An 8,929-nucleotide genomic window follows, 5' to 3' on the forward strand; every position below is an offset into this window, starting at 1 on the left:
TGCCCAGGCTCAATTGTCCTTCGCTGAAAAAGAAGCTGACCTTATGAAGCAGAGAGCCGACCTCGAAGCTAGTATGATGAAGCAGAAAGCTGACCTTATGAAGCAGAGAGCCGACCTCGACGCTAGTGTGATGAAGCAGAGAGCTGACCTCGACGCTAGTGTGATGAAGCAGACAGCACAGTCCTCTAAAGTATCCACTAGATCATCTCGGCAGTCCAGCAGACCGTCGTCATCGACAGCTTCTGCAGCCGCCAAAGCACGTGCCAAGGCAAAAGCTGCCCAGGCTCAATTGGCCCTTGCTGAAAAAGAAGCTAGGGTTATGAAGCAGAGAGCTGACCTCGCTGCCAGTCTCCACATTCTCCAAAGCCAGAGAGCTGCCGCTGCCGCTAAAGCTAAAGCCGCAGCTTATGAAGAAGGTGAGGAGAACGAAGGCGGGGAGCCCAGCCAGGAAACATATGTTCTGGGACAGCCCCTCAGTCCAGTGCAACGTACAAGTGAGTGTGTCCAACAACACTCCAAATTGTTCTCCAAGGAAACATCCAACTATCTCAACGCAGAACCAGCTACTCAACACAGTAGCAAACAGCCTGTTTTTGGAGACACTGAGCTTAAAGGAGAAGAAACAAGCAAGACTTACCTACAGAGACCTCCACAGCACTCGGCCAATCCAGCCAAGCAGTCCTCACCCGAGCCACAAGGTACACAGGACCTCGCTGGGTGCCTTATCCGCCGAGAGTTGTTGAGTTCGGGCCTTCTGGAGTTAGATGGCCGTCCTGAAAGTTGTTGGTCATGGAAAGAGCCCAACCTGAGACTACACAAGGTAGCATCGAACAGTGGACAGGTGATGGAAGCCTTCCCTGCAGAGGACCGTGCCAAGGATCTGAAGGATTTGCACCTTGGAGTGGATCCTCCCCCCCTTCAACGGAGCCTGGGGCTCTCCTGGAACCTGGAAACAGACAGCGTCACATTCCTGGTGTCCCGTGAAGAAAGGCCATTCACACGGAGAGACATCCTGTCCACAGTCAACAGTTTGTACAACCCTTTGGGGTTCGTAGCTCCCATAACAATGCAAGGAAAAGCATTTGTACGGGAACTCTCATCGGATCAGAGTGAGTGGGATGCTCCACTCCTCCCTGAAAAAGAAGCAAAATGGAACCTACAGTTGATCAGAGACAAGATTGACATCGATGTGGGCGCCGTCAAGTTCTTCACGGACAGCAAGATTGTACTTGGTTACATCCACAACTCCACAAGAAGGTTTTACGTGTATGTTTCCAACTGGGTGACTCGTATCAGACGATCCACTCACCCTGACCAGTGGTGCTATGTCCCCACGGACCTGAACCCTGCAGACCATGCTACCAGGTCTATACCAGCAGCACACCTACAGCAAAGCAGTTGGTTCTCGGGCCCCTCTTTCCTGTCTAATGTCAACACAGAGGAGACTCCTGAGTCCAATCCCTTCACCCTTGTGGAGCCTGAAGCTGATACCGAGATTCGGCCTGAAGTTACGACCCTGGTCACCAAAGCCTCAGAATCTCAGTTGGGCTCACAAAGCTTCGAGCGATTCTCAAGCTGGAGAACACTCTGCCGAACCACAGCTCGACTCATTCATGTAGCAGCATCCTTCAAGGGGAATTCGGACAACATAGAACGCAAAGGATGGAAATGTTCTAAAGAAGTATCCAGCACAAGTGAGCCATCACAAGCCAAAGGTGTGATCATTCGCTCTGTCCAGCATGATGTCTTCAAGGAGGAATTCAAATGTCTTGAAGAGGGACAGACATTCCCCAAGCAAAGAGGAGAGTATTTGTCCACCCTACAGAGCCGTAGGAAATGGACAGAAGACAAGCCAAACGTCAAAGTGAGAGACGTTGTCTTGCTGAAAGACAGCCAAGCACGCAGAAATGAATGGCCAGTGGGCCTGGTTGTCAAAACTCTGCCGACCAGGGACAAGAGGGTCCGCAAGGTGGAGGTGAAGATTGTCAAGGAGGGGCCTATCAAAGTGTTTCTGAGGCCAGTCTCAGAGATCCTCCTTTCTGAAGTAACCTAGAGAACGAACTCTGAGTATGTTGCAGCCAAAGGACGTTTTCTTCAGGTTTATTTTGTATCTGTAGTGGTACAATGGAATTGTACCAAGCGGGGAGTGTGCTGCCTCTCCCTCTAACTTAACCTCACTGTATGTATTTAACTTACTTATATATGTATAACCTACCTGTTGGGGCCGTTGCCCCTTTAACTTACCTTTTAGGGCCATTGCCCCTTTAAGACGCGCCTTAGCGTGCTGACGTCACGTCACGTACAACGTAGCGTGCTGACGTCACGGCACGTACGACGTGACGTGCGTGAGGCGGCTGCCGGCCCGACTCGGCCTTCCAGAAAGGCTGCCAGCACAGCCCGGCCTAGCGTCTTTGGCCGCATCTACCAGCCGCCGGGAGCGACGCGATCTTCCGCTCCCGCGGCAAGCATCGGCTCAGCCTGGCCTCCAGCTCCCGCTCCCGACTTCGGCCTCCACGGCCAGAAACGCGACCACGCGCATCACGTGACGCCCCAAGCGCGGACAACGCTACCGAGCGTGATGAGGTCATCACGCTCCCCACAGGACTGCTACGTAGTCCTCGTGGAGTCCTCGCTGGGACACAGACCTACACCACGGTGCTCCTACAGCAGCACAGGCTCCGGGCAGTTGTATTGTCCCCATGCTTGAGTCTTGGAAATTGTTTGTCTGTAAGTATTTTAGAATGCTATGGATGATTAATGTGCACTGTATGTTGTAGAAAATGTTTAGTTGTAACTTTTCTCTGCCTAGCTGATTAACTAGTAGCTGTATTTTCATACACTATGTACAGGGCTAATTTAAAGAGAATGCCTCCCAGTTTACTAAATGTACTGTGTTGCTCAGGCGTACCTAAATCTGTGTATACATATCAGTTATGCGCCTGTATACTAATGTGTGCTTCCATTTCTGTGTTGTATTTCAGTTTTACAATTAGAATCGTTCAGTAAAGTGTTACAAGAAAAGTCAAGCCTTGTGATTTTATTGGAAGATATCGAGTTGTTCGCTATCTGTCTAGCTCTGCATAGAATCGCGTTGCGAGGGCAGAACAGGTACCAACCATAGAACTCTTTCAGTCGGCAAGTATATGTCATCAACATAGGCCTGTACGAGTAGGAGTATAAAGTTTGAAAAATGTTCCTGTAACAAAAGGACAGTATACTCAGTAATCAAAGATCCGCAGCACTAGGACAATATAAACAGTCATTAAAATATCTGAGCCAGTATGACAGTTAAGTTATTAATCAAAGGCCTGTACCAATAGGACAGTATAGATAATGATTAGAGACCTGCAGCAGTCGGACATTATAGGCACTAGTCATAGACCTGTAGCAAAAGGACGGATATTGGCCCAGAAATTTGGGTCTCCATGGGTGAGTACGCACGGGGTACTCACCAGTAAGGCCGATGGAAGTGCCGGTTTCCTGCATGCACTGCGCATTCGCGGGAAACCGGCACTTCCTTTCCACTGAAAGCAGGGGTTCAGAGGTCACGTGCGCGGGGGAGGCTGCGTGTGCGCATCTAACTTACGTTTTTCTTACAGGTTTTTCCGTGAGGGTAAGTCTGCAGAATTTAGAAATACAAAAAGCAGGCGTAAGGTCTGCTTCTTACAAGGTAAATGGTGAATTAATTAAATTAAAACATTTTTTTCCACAGGTTTATTATTTTTAAATACTTTACAGCTAGGTAAGTTGATTATTAGTCCCGTTAGAATAAAAAAATATTTTTTTCAAAAATTTCTATTATTGTTTATAAATAGTTATTCCTTGTCATTTATAGTTTGTTTAGTGCTATTTTGGGGCCGTAGCACTTCCTGTCAAGACTTATGAATGGAGCATTCCCTGCTCCGATTGGCTGCTCATGGCCCACGTAATCCCAGGGGACGCTTCAAATTAACTCTGCCCCTGGGATACGCAAGCACTGTGCGCCGGCAGTTTGACCAGGACCCGGATCGGAATCCCACGACTCAACCGCTGGCGCGCTAGGTTAGTGCAGATCAGGGGCTTACACCCGCAGGAAGCAACCGACCTACAATTCTGGGCCAATGTAATGAGCAATGACCGGCACCTCTAGGGCTATATATGTGCTAATAACGAACGGCACGGTTAGTAAATTACAGGTTGCTTATCCAGTAGCTCTGCATCGGTCCCAGTCATAGACCAACACCAATGGAACTGTGCAGATTCTAATTAGAGTTTGCCACAATATTATAGATTGGGTATTTATCGGAGATCTGTGCAAAGAGGACAGTATAGCTACTAATAGCTGGCCTGTACTAGAAGTCGTGTCTAAGTACTGATCATATACATTCTGCAGTAGGACAGTCGAGGCAGCAATCATAGACCTGCACCAGTAGGTGATACCTACAGTGAGCCCGAGAGAGGAACAATATTGTGTGGCTCAAGGAGATGCCCCATTTAAGCCTCGTTTTGGGCTTCAGTTATTTGAGAGTCGAATCACCTATTTGCTAAACATTATTGACGGAATTAAGCTCTCGGGACTTAAATGGTTAATCGTGCCAGGGTGTAACACCTCCCTTACCCCTCTACCGTTGTACCAGGCCACATACACAGAGCGGGAGTTGACCACTTCCCTAAGCCCGTGAAAAAAACAAGCCTTCACCCTGGGGCCACAGACCAGGCCAGTCTCTCTGTTAACGTTACAAACTGCGGTTAGAATAAATCATATTTGAAACAGTTTGAACAGATTACTACGGCCTGGATTCCAACTGTTCGCTTCTGATAAGAATTCAGTTTAAAACTGACAGGGCTCAGGTAACTTTTCAGCGTTAGGGTGGATTCGTCATCGTGTCCGGTTTAATTTCCTCTTGGCTCCAATGTGGTCAGAAGTCACAGTGATCACAGTGTGCAGTCGGCTGGTGCATGGGCAGTGAGCAATACAGCTGCAGACTGCTCTCGGGGAACTCGCTCCAGCCGCTGTCTCCTCATTCCCCGTAAGTACCGACTCGGGATCTGCGCGTGCGGGCGTTTGGTAATGAAGAAGTCGAACAGTGTCAGCGGCTGAATGTGATTCTATGATATCAGTTTTCAGGTGAACAGAACTGAAAACAGCTGATCCGAAGCGCGGGTCTTCACAGAGGGAGGTGGACTGCTTCTCGGATCCCCCGCATTCGAAATGATTCACATCTGTCGCCTTCTGACCTTGTGTAAGTAAATCTCAAATATTTCCAGTGCCTTTGAAAATCAACGTCACTCACCCCTGACCGTTAACCAGATTAATAAGACTCATTCAGTGAGAGGGTGCTTCACAGTAAATTAATATTCAGACTTTATTAAGGTCAAACATTCAATTATACTGCATTGAAATGTCATTTCCATGCTTCAGTTTTAATCAGAATTTAGTGGAACAACAGAAATAAGTTTGATTAGTCAGGCAAACAGGATCTTTCTGCTCATCTAAGGTTGCAGCCGACCTTAGTCACATCTAAACGGTCCAATATTTATTATTTCACCAATTATTTAGCCTCACCTGCAGAAACTGCTTGCACGTTTCTTATTGTTGTCGTTTTGTTTATTAGAAAAAAATAAATGTTTTATGCGCTTCATCTCAAGTATCAGAGTTGGCTCAGTTGACTCACTCTTACAAATTGCTCTTAATACATGCGGTGAGATTTACAGTGCGTGGGTTCTGTGGCTAGATGTTAAACTTGGTCCATGTCATTGCTTGATGATTTCGTGTGCGGCAGGCACGCTTCTTGTTAACAACTGCCACAGTGCGAGAGAGAGAGAGAGAGAGAGAGGGAGAGAGAGAGGCGGAGCGGGAGAGGGAGTCAGTGCGAAAGACAATCAGATAGGGACAGAGAGAGACAGATAGACAGAGATTGTAAGAAAGTAACAATTAAGCTGTCCACGAAGGAGAGTGACAGAGAGAGAGAGAGAGAGACGGCAGGAGTTTTTTTTTCAACTCAGTTTTGCAGATTCACGATGAAGGGCTTCTTTTATTTTCTGTTGTGAGGGAGAAAATAGACATTAACGGGACGACAACACTTGAGTTAACAAAGCTGAGGAGAACATATTTACTATGATTATACTTGACCTAAACTGACGGCTTAAGGGTGTTTGGCAAGGAAATTTAAAATGCTGCATCTTTAAAATTAATTTCTGATGCTGTTTATTGGAATTTAGACAGAAATGACTCTTTATGGCCACAGGACATTGAGGCTGCCTTCCTGTGAGATGCTGACGTCAGCGCTCTATTGGCTTGTTAACCACTGGATCACAAGCCCAGCAAACAGGAACAAACAACAGGGTTTGCATCTTTAATGTACCACCGACTCTTTCACCAGAATCTCATCTATTTTAGTAACTTGACATCAGTTGTGGGACCATGTTGGTCACAGCTACTTCCACAGATTAATGAGGTAGAGCTTAAAATATGTGAAGTTAACCTCAAGTTGTTCATTCTTGAGCATATAATAGGCCCCATGATTTATTTGTTGCACAGCACATGAAACCCACTTTTTGGAAATATTGGCCTAACTGAATGCTTGAAACATTCACCCTATTGAATCCTAGCTGGACAAAAGTCCCAGGTTCTACATGTTGAACAATGAAATACAGACACATCTGCATTGACCATTGACCCTTTTGCAATTATATTTGCAAGGTTTGCAGCAGCAGGCATTGCCTTAGTAGTCTGATTCCTGTGGCCTGAGGCGCGACAAAAGCTTCCTGCTGCTTTCTGCTGCTAGCGGCTGGGTCATGTATTGTCTTCACGAGTATCAGTTGCAACCCAGGTAATACTTGTGATTCTGAATCGATTAAAGATGAGTTAACTGATGATAGGAACATACCAACAGGAGTAGGCCATTCAGCCCTTCGACGCTGCTCTGTCATTCAATTATATGATGGTTAATCTGTACCTCCACTCCAATTACCCCACTTTGCTCAACATCCATTGTTACGCTTACTCAACTCGTGTCAGCCGTGGCTCAGTGTATAGCATTCTCGCCTCTGAGTCAGAAGGTTCGTGTGATTCCGGTCCCACTACAGGGACTTGAGCACAATCAACTAAGCTGATACTCCAGTGCAGTGCTGAGGGAGTGCCGCACTGTCGGATTGGCCGTTTTTTATAATAGACGTTAAAGTGAGACCCCTTCCAGGGTGTTTATCCCTGGTGCCCTGGGCAATATTTGTCCCTCAATCAACATGACAAAAACAGATAATCTGGTCATTATCAACATCATTGTGTGAACATTGGCTGCCACATTTCCTACACTGACTAAACTTTAAATGTCCTTCATTGGTTTTAAAACGCTTTGGGAAGTTCGGAGGTCTTGAAAGGCGCTATAGGAAGGCAAATATTTCTTTCATTTTTTAACGAAGATCTATCGATCTCCGTCTTGGAAGTACCAATTTACCCGCAAAATCCACAGCGGTTTTTGTAAAGAGCGTTGAAATTTCTCACTACACATTGTGTGAAAAAGTGCTTCCTGATTTCCATCCTAAATGGCCTATAAACAATTTTAATGAAATATTCCCTTCTCCTTGACAGAACAATCACACTCATTGGCTCTCAGAACAATGATACATTTCAATATTTGTCAGTTTCCTTTCATCCGGCAGCAACTTTTCCATATAGTCCTCAGACCATGGGGAACTTCCACAAAATAACAATTTATCTTTGTCTGTGAGAGGGACAATTGGCATCATTCGATATATTAATATTTTACATTTACTTCAACTGAACTGAATACCTCGTGGCATGTATGGACTGGCAGCAAATGTGTTTCCGCCTGTTTTGTGTCCCTGCCGAAGTCAAATTTCAACCCCTGGGTGTTTCCTCTATTCAGCTGCCTTACAGCTGAGCAGCTGAGGTCAAACTTGAAGATGGTCTCAGATAATGAAACATATTTTACATTGTCTTCTCTCTTGCAGTGCAAATTACTCATCAGGCGACCACACAAGGTATGATGACAATAATGTCCTTTATTGATAATAATCCAGTTGTGGAATGAACGCTTCCAATTTATATCTATAGGACAACAACAATCCAGCAATGGAGTAATTATCAGCTGTTCGCCCGTGCGTAAAACTGTGGTTCTGGACTCGCCACCTATGAGAAACTTTCGGTCATCATTTTCATTGATTCGGTGGGAATGTAAAGTGGGCGGTTTCTCTCACGGTCGGCCAATCAGAACCCCAGTTTTAAGCCTCGGCGCCAAGTTTAATGTCTACCACAATATATTAAAGAAAAAGCGACCTAGAAATTTGTCTGTGTAACTGCTAGATCATTTAACTGTGGGTTGGCAGCGAGTAATCATAACTGAGTAAATAAATGGATGGATAGATAGACAGTTCTTTGTTGAAGTAACAGGGAATGCTAATCAAATTAGTGCAGTTCACTGTCGTGTATATAGACTTTCAAAAAATGCCTAATGAAGTACCACACAACTGATTTGTTCGCAAAAATCGTATTGTTATCATTGCGATTAAGGGGTACGGACAGCGTGGATAAGAAATTGTCTGAGACAAGGAAGCAGAGAATAGTTTTCAATTTTCGTTTTCTGTGATTGGAAGGGAATATTCAGTGTTATTCATAGTCATAGAGTTATACAGCACAGAAAGAGGCCCTTCGGCCCATCGTGTACACGCCAGCCATCAAGCCCTATCTATTCTAATCCCATTTTCGAGCTCTTGGTCCGTAGCCTTGTATGCTGTTGCGTTTCAAGTGCTCATCTGAATGCTTCTTGAATGTTGTGAGGGTTCCTGCATCTACCATTTCATGATGATATGGAAATATATGGAAAGCGTACTTATTCTGTGTCGCTTTTATGCTTTCGCTAGTAAATCTGATGGGAGAGTGCATGGAGCACACTCCGACCATTCTGTTCTGCAATGACATACGGGGTGG

Source organism: Somniosus microcephalus, unplaced genomic scaffold (assembly GCF_052327205.1).
Source record: "Somniosus microcephalus isolate GS21.2 unplaced genomic scaffold, FLI_Smic_1.0 unresolved_chr9, whole genome shotgun sequence".
Taxonomy (NCBI): Eukaryota; Metazoa; Chordata; class Chondrichthyes; order Squaliformes; family Somniosidae; genus Somniosus; species Somniosus microcephalus.